Below are 11777 nucleotides of genomic sequence, written 5' to 3'. Positions count from 1 at the left end.
TCCCCATCGTCTCTCTGGCCTCCTCTCCTTCACCTCTTCCCCTAGTCCACCCTCCTCCAGCCTCTTTTTCCCTCTTCATGGACTTTTACTTTTTCACTCTACCTGAGGATTCTTCCTCCAAATATCTACATGACCTTTCCCCTCACTTCCTATAGGTCTTTTCTTAATGCCATCCTCTCTATAAGGTCTTCTCTGTCTCCTTTCTCTAAAACGCCAGCAATGCTTGTACCCTTTCCCTGCTTTATTTTCCTCCTGAGTTTACTTTATTTTATTTGTCTTCTCCTCTAGAATATAAGCTCCATGAAGGCAAGAGTTTTTAGTTCACCACTGAATCTCCAAAACTAGCCACATAGTACACTCTCAAAAACAGTCACTAAAAGGATAAATGGGTGTAGAAGATATCCTTGATATGTGTCTGATTCTGTGGAAATTTTTCTAAAATTTCATATTTTTATTCTACTACTTAATATTCATTTGGGTAGATACTCTTTATAAAATAAGTTTCTTTTGACTCTCGATTACCTTAAATCTGTTATTATAAATGGATATTGAATTTCACTAAATGACTTTTTCATAAGTATAAAAACAATTATATGCTTTATCCCTTTAAAATAAATTGAATTAACCTTGAATTCTGGACAGAAATTCTGTGTGATAATGATTTCTTTGTTTTAATCAATCACTTCATTTAATTCTCTAATATCATTTTGAATGTTTTGCATTTATATCCATACATGAGTTTAATCTATGTTTTTGTTTTTCTTTTACAAGACATCTTTATCAAGTTGAATATTACTATTTTGCTAGCTTCATAAAATTAGCTGGGAAACTTTCTTCTCTCACCCCACCTCCGTTTTCCTGTGTTCTGGAATAGTTTAAATAACATAGGAATTATAATTTCTTATATTATGATATAGATAGAATAACCTATAAATCTATTAGTACCTGACACTCTTTTAGGTATAAGTCTTTAACAACCTTTCCAATTGCCTCTATGGTTGCTCAATATATTCATATTTAATTCCCCTTGAATAAATCTTGCTAATTTATATTTCCTTATAACAGCATTAATTTTATACAGATTTTTAAAGCATTTAATAAGCAACCTCAACTAAGTAAATATTATGTTCTTTGCTTAAAGCATTATTGGCTCCCCTATGATCTTACTAAACTGGATAAAATCCACTGCATATCATAAAATTAAATTTTTAACTTATATATCTGGTGAATGAATAGAAGCACTGAGGTCTTTGAAGACATATCTATTGTGGAAGAGAAGAGGGAAGATTATGCCTAGTTCCTCCACAGTGTCTAGCACATGTGTTAGGTGTGCCAAACACTCAAAAAGGAAATATACTGACTGTGCCAAATAGAGTCAAGAGTTTCCTCATTTTCTACACAAGTTAGTGGAGTATAAAACCAGGTACTTCACTTGTCTCCTTTATCTTCCCTCTATTACTCACTTCAGATATACCCATGTGTCCGTTGAAATCCTACACAATCCAATATCCCAAAAGTAGTGCCAAAACAGAAGTACTTAGGCCATTAATTATGGTCGAAATGCTATAATAAGCCCTCTGAGAGATATAAAGAAGAATGAGACATGGCCTTTGCCATCCAATGACTGACAATCTCATTGAGAAAACTTGTTTTGAAGTAGCTCTAATAATAGTTTATAAAAGAGATACTAAACATCACAGTAGTATAATTCTTTTAACAAAGATCCAGTCAGCATCTATGAATCAGGAGCTATACTAGACATTATTTGTATAAAAACTAATAATCCTCAAGAAGTTAATGATCGAACCAGGGGAGACTCAGGTGTATAAAGTTAACTACACTGTGAGGTGATACATTCATTTATGTGACAAATAAAATACTGCACGGGCATTCACAAGAAAGCTATGGGTGAGTAGTAGGGAAATCAGTCATGGGGATGGCTTTATTGCAGGACTAACATTTAAGATGGAGACTAAGACAATGTATTCCTAAGCAGAACGAGAGGAGAGAGGATCCTGGAGACCCATAAGGAAAGACACTAAGTTAAAACATGATCTTTCAAGTATAGCTAACATGTAAAAGTCTGTTTGCATTGGGGGCAAAAACTGGGGTAATGGAAAGAGATAAATCTGGAAATATACCTTGAAGCCAGATGATGAAGTATCTTGAATTTTTGAATAGGGTGATAAAGACCTTCAATTTTTAAAGCAATAAAGTATTTAATATATATGTTAAATGCTCTGAGTGCCCTTTACCTCATCACAGAAAAAAAAAAAAAAAAAAAAAAAAAAAAAAAAACATTTATTTAATCAAATTTGGAGCTTATATTTATATTGATGAGCCTTGAAACTTAAAGTTCTTGACATATGTTGAATTCACTTTGGGGGCCACACAGCAGGCATCCTCCAATACAGCAGAAGGCCTTGTCTGACAGCCCATTGCAAGAGATCTAAAAACAAATTAAAATACTACAAAGAAATAAATAGTGATTTTAGCTATGAACCCTAAAAGTAAATGTCCAAATTGCAGGTATTGATTTGCGATCAACTTGCTTCTCATTAGAATTTATTTTCTTAATAAAGACCATTTTTATTTAATGATGGTTAATAACTCACCCTTTCAACACCCAGGAATCTAACCAGTATGATATTGAGGTTGATGATAACCATAGTATGATAGGAGCTCATATTTAAAACTTTTTGATAGAATATATGTGTAGAATAAATTTTTTCCTAAAAGTTTAATGTTCATCATATTGTTTAACTATCACAAAAATTGACTGAAGTATGTATTGTTTTTATTCCATTGGCCTTTGAAGAAACTGAAGCTTAAAGAGATGATTTATCTCTCCCAAGGTCATACACTCAGTTGCAAATCCAGGTCTCAAATTCTATCTGACTTTGGAAATGACATTCTTAATATTTATATTGTTGTTTTACAAAAATAGCTCTAGCAATAAGTGAAAAACAAAAGCTCACTAGAAATAGAAAATAAGCCAGGAGCCTAGTACAATAGTCCAGGCAAGAAATGAACAAGGTCTGGTATCAAGCATTGAGTATGGGATGACATAAAGAGAAGGGATTCTGGAGTCATTTGTGAGATTAAATTAACCAGACTGGAACATCCTTTGGATCTAAAGGGTAAGAAAGAGACAGGAGTCAAGGCGATTCTGGAATATAGCTTGAGTGACTAGGCAGATGAAGATAACATCATCTAACACAAGACATGTAGGCAAAGGAGTGGGTTTTACTGGGACACTCAGAAGTGATTGGACCTTAAGATATAAATTTTGGAATCAGTTTCATTTCAATAATAGCTAACACTATGGGGATAGATTAGATATCTTGACCCGAGGAGAGAATCGAGAATCCGTAGAAACGTGACACAAGGAAAAAGACCAGAATCCCAGAAAAATTCCAGATATGCCAGTGGTCAAAACAAGTGCTATGAGAATTTAAGGAAAGCAAAGTTTAATTCTGGCAGAGGGTGTCAGGGAAAGCATCTTGAAAGTGGGATATACAGTAGAATTTAAAAGTACAAATGAGGAGAGTAGTAGAAGATGGATATTCCAGGTCAAAAAACAGTTTGAATAGTAGTTAGTAGATGTTGCTTCAGGAATTTAGTATGTACACAGAGAGGATAAAGTTGGAGTGGGAAGAAGAGAAATTGTGCAGTGGTTGGTAGAGCTAGAGAGGTGAAGGAGTCAACTTGCAGAGAATGTGTATTGATATGGAAGAATTTCAAGCAGGAGAGTTAGGTGATGAGTTCCCAGTTTCAGGAAGAAAGCTTGTGGAACCTCTCCATGGGAAAACAAGAGGCTCTGACCTTTTCCAGGTCAAATCTGCAAATGATCATTGTGTTAGGGAACCAAAGAAGGGTGTTTTGGGCTTTCTTAGGCAGAAAAGGAGGTGGAAGGATGTATTTTCTTTTTCATAAATCCTATGAAATCTTTAAATCAGACCTCTATCTGACCCATGAACTAAACAGACTCATTAATCATCTAATTATAAAATATCTGCCTTTTAACTTGAACAAATTTTTAAAATAGTTATGACAGCATTTCAGAAGAAAAATATCTTTCATCATCCCTCTAACTTAAAGAACAGTCAAATTATATATTATTTACCGTGTTAAAAATCTGGAAATTGTTCAAAAGTTTGCCACACCGAAGAATAAATTATTTGTGACTTTGTAATTATTTATACTTCAGATATGATGTATTTATTTATTCTTACGAGTAGATAAATTAAATTTTAAAAAGAGTTTTTTCTGATCTAGGAAGTTACATAGCTTCCTTTATTTACATACCTCAGTGATTTATGACACATATTTTACACTGTATTTTACTTTTTTTAAATGCTCTAAAAATTGTTATTTCTAGAAATAGTTCTGTTCATCCAGGCTTTAAGTTTTCTTAAAGTAGTTTAAAGAGATTCTTCCATTATATTTTGCTTTTTTATTTTGTATAGTTCAAATTTTTTCTTCAGAAATGCTAATATTGAAATGCTTTTGATTGTGAATTTCCAGGGAAGATAGAAATGATATTATCAAAAAGCACACACACGTGCGCGCACACACGAACACACACACACACACAAGAGTAGAAAGAATCAGAAAGATTGCGATGACATTTTAAATAAAGATGTTCTACAGCTTCTCCATGGCCTTTGTTTGCTGATTTCAGAAAGGGTTAGAAGTTTTGCTAGCTAATGTTGACAGTTGTTTAGAAAAGTATTTACAGAAGTTTGGAAGGAAATATGACTCTTTCATGAGGGAAGGGGAGCAGGGGGGTTCAGCTGGACTGACTATAACCTTAAGCAGCAGAATCGGAAATGGAAACTTATTCTTCTGAGAGTTGACAACGGTGTACTGCACTTCGCAGACTCTCCCTGGAGAGTCTGTTGCTAAACTTGTGCTCAGCAATGTTCATAACTGATTCATGCTCTATAAAAGAGAGGTCAAGGGATGTTTAAATTCATTTATTTTAATGACCTGAGAATTTGAGTCCAATGGGATTAGAATCCCCTCTCACCTCCCTAGTGTAGCCACTGTGCAATTACTATTCCCGTTGAGTTCTCCTGGTATCTTTGTGAAGTACCACAAAGATGAGAGACACTATAATCAGAATCCAAATGCATTCACCACATATGAAATGAATGATTGATACTTGGATGAGGCCTTTGAAGTCACTAATGTGTAGCCCTGTATTAAATATTAAGAAAGAGTAATTTTTATTATTTTTAAAGTAAAACATACATATGCTCTTTCTACACTCTAGTGATTCATTGTTCACACCTTGGGAGAGCCCCCAACCCACTCTGGAGGTTATTCCTTTAGACTATTCAGGCTGAAAGAGGAAACCTAGTTGGAAATAAAAGCAAAAAACCATTTGCTGACGAAAGAAACAATTCTGTTACCTCTTGAAAATTAACACTTTTGAGCAGCGAGCAGCATTTTGTTCAAAATAAATTTATTCACTAAGCAAGAGCTATTCACTTAAGCAAATCTCCTTTAAATTGACAATCAGCCTGCCTTTATCTTTTTTTTAGTCATATATATAAGTCCGGTAAAATGGATCATAAGGTATCTGTCTATTTTGTGTTGAAAATTTAGTTTACCGTGTTCATGGATGATGTGGAGAGTTGAAAGTGCACTTTTGGGGAGACGGGTGTGGTTAAAGAAATTGAAGAATTGCTTCTTGGTGGCTAGATAGGAAAACAGTGCCAGAGCCTGTCCATTGCCAAATTCTGTTTTTTCTTTACTACAAACAGAACCTATTATTTCTGTAACGGATTTTAGTAATCATGTATTAATTCAATTCGCCTACTTCACAGGAGGCAAAAATGATTTAAACGACTTGCCTGTTGTTACATAGCTAGGGACAGAGTCAGGATCGGGATCTAGTTTTCCTCACTGTCGCTCCATTTATTCCACATTTTCTCACTTATGAAAAACACCCCATAAATGCCCTTTGTAGAGTGATAACCTCGACGCCAAGGTGCAAAGCATTTATGCAGATTATTTACTACCAATAATTTATTGTATTTCAACATATGAACATGGCATGTCTTTGAGCATTCGGGCAATTAAAAAATAGTTCTACTTTATAAGGAACCCTTTCTTGATGTGTCATTTGTTGTCCTGGAATTTTATCTGTAAGATATGTCCCTGCTGAACTGCTACATGAAACTCCACGTTTCCCTGACACCTAACAACCTTACTGTTGTCTCTCTTTTTCTTTCCTTTTTTTTTTGTGGGGGGAGGAGGGGCGGAGAGGACTTTAATTTCTTTCTTTTTTAAAAAATTTTATTTTAGTTTCAACTATACAGTACATTGGCTAGACATTTATATAGTTTACAAAACAATCCCCCTAATTGCTCTTTCTCTCCTCTGGCTCTCCACTTAGCCATTACATTACTGCTGACATTCCCGATGCTCTACTCCCCAACCTCATGACCATTCGTCAACTACTAATTTCTACTTCTTTCAATGAGCAATTTATAGTCCTAGCTTCAAAATCCCACATATGAGATAGATAGATAGATAGATAGATAGATAGATAGATAGATGATAGATAGATAGATAGATAGATAGATACATACATACATACATACATACATAGACAGACAGATGATAGATAGATAGAGAAAACATATCTGTGATAATATAAGTAATGTAATGACCTTGAGATAAGACACTCTAGGAAGTGTTATCTGGTTTTGCCCATTGGTCAGTGGTTATTTTGGTAGACTGCATTAGTGGCCACAGGAGAAAACTATGTGAGAGGGTGTAAACAAATGGAGAAAGCCAGTGTTGGTATTGCAGCTTCACTGTAGGTTGTCTGTAGCATGAATGCATGCCCACCTGCTGGTTCAGGACCTTGTGCTGCCATCGCTCTGCATGTATGGCATGTCAAATAGTACTAGACTTTGGCATTCCTATTGACAGCCCAAGGCAAGTTCCTGTCCTCTGGTGTAGGAAGACTTGCTATCAGAGAGGCTAAATTTGTTCTCTAAGGACAAAACAGTATAATTGTATCACAGATGGAGAAAGATTTCCATCAACTGGATTTTGCAGAGACTGTGTAGGACATTAGGGTTGCTTGAGCTTGGAGAACCTTTACCAGGTGAGTATGCCTCAGGTGATGCCAACATCCTACTGTCTTAAAACTGGCATCCAGGGTTCCATCCAGAGTTGAATAGGGCTGCCTCGCTGACACCTGAGCAACTCAGGGAAATGCTGGTCATCCTGGGAAAGAAACAATGTGATTCCTCAAAGGGGGTATTGACTTTCATTGCAATCCTTCCTCATGAGCAGGATGAGAGGGGCACTACAGCAGGAAGAGAATTCAGCTCCTGTGTCTTGCTTAGCTTCAAATCTAAAGCTGAAACACCAAAGCCATGGGTATCAGGAGGGACAGAGCTGTCATATCAGTTATTGATATGACTGGGAGATGTAAAGAGAATCTTGGATAAAAAGGAATTAACACTTATCAAACAACCACCAGGAGCTAGGTGCTGTGCTTAAAAATGCACATACCTTATCTTATCATGAATTGTTATATAAGTTGAGAGGAAAGTATTTTTCCTTCAGTAAGGGTGAAGAAACACAGAGAGGTTTAGACACTACTCATGGTCACACAGTTTTCTTCTGGTAGAGCAGGGGTCAGATTAGGTGTTGGAGACTTCAAAGCTCATATTCTTTCTGGGACATTGGACAGATGAGTAAGCGAGTAAGTAAATAAACTGGATTATTTATTTTTGTAGGAAATTACTCTCTTAGTAAAATAAGCAAATTAACTAATAAATAAAATGACTCAGAGGAGTCTTGATTTTAGATGTGCTTCCTACTGGCACGTACATTCCCTGTTTATGATCGACTTTTGTTGACAATGTTGACATAATCTATGACAACCCTACACTATAATTTGTTCTAGTTTCATACAGAGAAATAGGAGTGAGGAGTAACAGAGAAGGAGAAAGGGAGATAGAACTAGGGACCAGACCCTTCCTGCTGGCTAAGGTCTGGGAAGGGTCATGACCTCATGCTCAGAGCAGCGAACGCCGTAGGAAGTTTCTGCATCCTCCTCTCTTAGAAAAATTCCCCAGAAATTTATTTTGAAAATTTAAAGGTAATTTTTTCCCTCTCTCAATGTCTAAGCTTTTATTTTCAACTATCATGATTATACTACATTAAAAATAAACTATAGTCACTCCTATATTAAATGCTTTTGTGTTTTTAATGCCTACAGGACAAACACAATGGAAGAATCAAAGCAAAGGCTGTAGAACAAATGAAAACTCACTAGCATTAGCAGAGAAAGGGACAAAACAAATTACAAGATGTTCTTGTAGATATTTTCATAGTTTAGCTTACCACAAAATTCAGCCACTCTTTTTTTTTTTTAACTTAATAAATTAAGCAATTGAACTTTAAATATAAGATGGATCATCAGACAGACCAAATCCGTTACTGTCATTCCACTGTTATGTTCTTCTCCACTTCTATTTGGTAATTACACCTAGCAGGCTGCAAGACGTGTGAGCTCTGGGTGCAGAAGACAGGAGAAAAAGAAGGTGAATCAGCCCAGTACCCACTCTTCAAGCCCTGTCTAAGAACCACTGGGAGGCAGGAATCTGTGAATTCTTACATTCTGCTACAGGGGCTGAAGTCAGCTTTTTTATGTGTCTAAATGGGACATAAATTATTGTTAACTTAAAATAGAACATGGTGATTTAGCATGGTTTTAATTGGATTTGGGCAATAAAAATACCCTTTGCTACTGAAAAAGGAATGCAAAATTTGAAAATGAAGGTTATATAACCTCTTTATGGCAAAAGAGCAGTCTTTGAAAGGTTGTCCTCACAATAGAAGCTGATTTTATATTCCTAATGAGGCATGGGAGACAAAATCTACTCTCCAAATGTCTCAACTCTCTTCAGTGTTCTCTATTTAATTAGAATTACTCCCTATACTAATCTCTCCAGCTAGCAATCTAATAGCCATTAGCAGAATTTATTTACTGTTTAAATTGCTACTTAAAGTTTAGGCTTGGTTCCAAGGATTTAAGGCAGGTAACGAAGAGAAGGTTTGGTCTTTTAAGTCAAATCCTTGCCTCATCTCTCCCTTCGATGTAAGTACAAGAACTTTCCTTGTAAAACAAAACAAAGCAAAACTCAAAGGCTTAAGAAAAGAGACTTTTTTTTTTTTTTTTTGGAGGGGGAGGACAGGGATAAGGGATGATGAGACAAGCAGATGATTCTATGTGTCTGAATATACCTGCAAACCTGTTGAATTTGGAAATGATTTAAGTATATTCTTTTTTTCTTTTTTGTAAACACATATGCAAATGTGAATCTTAGATTTTAGTAATGTGTGAGACAGACAACAAAGAACAACAATCAAAATGGATCTGCCACACTCAATAGGGCAGCATCTTTTCATTTCCTATAGGAAAAAAATTAAAGCTACAGTAGTAACCAACCTAGAATAGGGCAAGTTCACAGTTATTACTCCAGTATATACTTTCGGTAAGCTTTATTTAGAAGTTCTATCAAATTCAAATAGAATATAAAATTTAGTGTTTTAATTTTTAAATGTATAACTCTTTTAATTTTTAGATTAGTCTGATTAGAACAATTACAAAATAATCGCATACTATAGTTACTAGGATTAGGAAAATCAATGAAAATAAAATAGTATGTTTCTATATGATAACTAACCAGGAATTAAATGGTAAATTTACTCAAATTAAATTTTGAATGAATCATTACATAAATTGTTCTTAAATTTAAATGCCATAAAGCAATACTTTTATATTGTTCAACTACTTGTTCAATTCTGGTTCATTAAATGCAACACAAAGGCTAAAAATATATTTGTTCATGGTTTCTCTTTATAGGTTTCCAAGTTAAGTAATTAATATATTATAAATTTTAAAAAAGTGTGTATTTTTTCATTATTCTACAGGATTAGAATTGCTGAGACTGATTAGATGAGCTCTATTGCTCATGCACTGATTTGAAGGAATAGTAGCAATGGTGATGACAATTACAACAAAAATTGTCTTAGACCCCATATAAGAAGTTAGTTTGGAATAACCTAATTTTAAATAATAATTTGTTGCCTATTTGTGAAGATGCTGGAACAAAAATATCATCAATGTAGAAGACATTTAAGAGATGTTTCTCTGTAATCATTGATAGAGAAAATGACTGTGATATGATGAAAACAGGATTTAGAATCAAAAGTCTGACCTTGAAGATATTTTCACTTGCTTACTATATGATTTGGAACTAACTATATATGATTCTCTCACCTACAGAAACTCTGATTTCCTCTTATGTAAAATAGGATTGTTATTATCTGTCCTACAAGTATCTCAGTCAGGGCTAGCTGTGAGGAAGAAAAGTCAAATGAGATACTGAGTGTAAAAAGAGCAAGTCAATGGTAGAGTACTGTACCATAAAATGTAATTGATTACTATGACTTGCATAGATGTGGCCCAAAATATTAAGGTCTCAGTCTAGAACTAAGGGGGAAAAAAAAAAACAGAAAAAAAAACAAACCATAATGATATTTAATCTAAAATGTTTCTATCTCTATCCTGCTTTATCCTATGAAGAAAGTGAAGTGGCTAACAACCAAAGCTGCTGTTTATTAAGTACTTTGTTTATTTGGTATATCTTCATGCCAAAATACTGCAAATCTAAGGCATGTGCTAGATACTGGTGATAAAATAGATTCTTGTCCTGTCAAGGATTATATGAACCAAGTTAAAAAAGGCAGTGATGATATACCATAGTTTTAATTTTGAAACAATTCACACACAAAAAAAATACTTTTAATCTCTCTTTTATTTGTGAATAAATAGATGCTCAGAGATGTTAAATAAGCCCCCTAGGTCATTCGGCCAGCCAGTGGTGACACTAACATGAGATGCCATCTATCGAGTTTCAAAGTGATTTTGTAACCTTGTAAATCTTCACTTCTTTAAAATGACTTTTTCTCTTCTCTTTCTCCTTGATTCAAACTGGCCTTGGGCTCATTGCTTCTTTTCTTTCCTTATCCTGCATACTGCACGACCACTCCCTTAATCACGAAGCCCTTAGGTCATCATCAAAACAGTCTTAGGAACAAAGCTTCAGGTTTGTGGACCACAGAAATAGAGTTTCCGTCAAACTAAAGATAACATCTGGCAGCTCCACACCCATGAAGGCAGAACTACGCCTTGACTGACATCAGGACCTAAAGCAATGATCAACTGCCTCCTACCCTAGCCCTGACCAGTCAGAAGTCCCGCAACCCCAACTCCCTTCATTTCCATGACAACTGATTTTTCTCTATATAATCTGTACCCCTGAGATACTCAGGGAGCCAGGCCTTTGAGCATTTGAGTGATAGCTTGCCTTGATACTCAGCACTTGGATATCTCTAATAAACTTTACTTTCTTTACTACAAAACCTGCATGAATCTCTTCGATGGCTTAGGCTCATGCAGACAGATGAACACTTTTTCTGTCCCAGTAACAATTTTGATTCTTACATATTGCTTCAAAATAAAGTTTTTGGTGCTTTCCTACAGACCCACGAAAGCTCTGCTAGGTAGTTCAGACATTAAATTGTTCTATTAGTTATTTATGTACACAGTGATTTTTTAAATACATCGGTTTTCAGAAGAAAATATATTTCATATTCTTTAATATGGTTTTCTGTATAATACAAGGGGTTTAGTGTCCCATTTTTTAAAGTTCCATCCTTTTGTCACCAGGAAATAA

Source organism: Rousettus aegyptiacus, unplaced genomic scaffold (assembly GCF_014176215.1).
Source record: "Rousettus aegyptiacus isolate mRouAeg1 unplaced genomic scaffold, mRouAeg1.p scaffold_m13_p_11, whole genome shotgun sequence".
NCBI classification, from domain to species: domain Eukaryota; kingdom Metazoa; phylum Chordata; class Mammalia; order Chiroptera; family Pteropodidae; genus Rousettus; species Rousettus aegyptiacus.
This window is presented reverse-complemented; position numbering follows the sequence as displayed.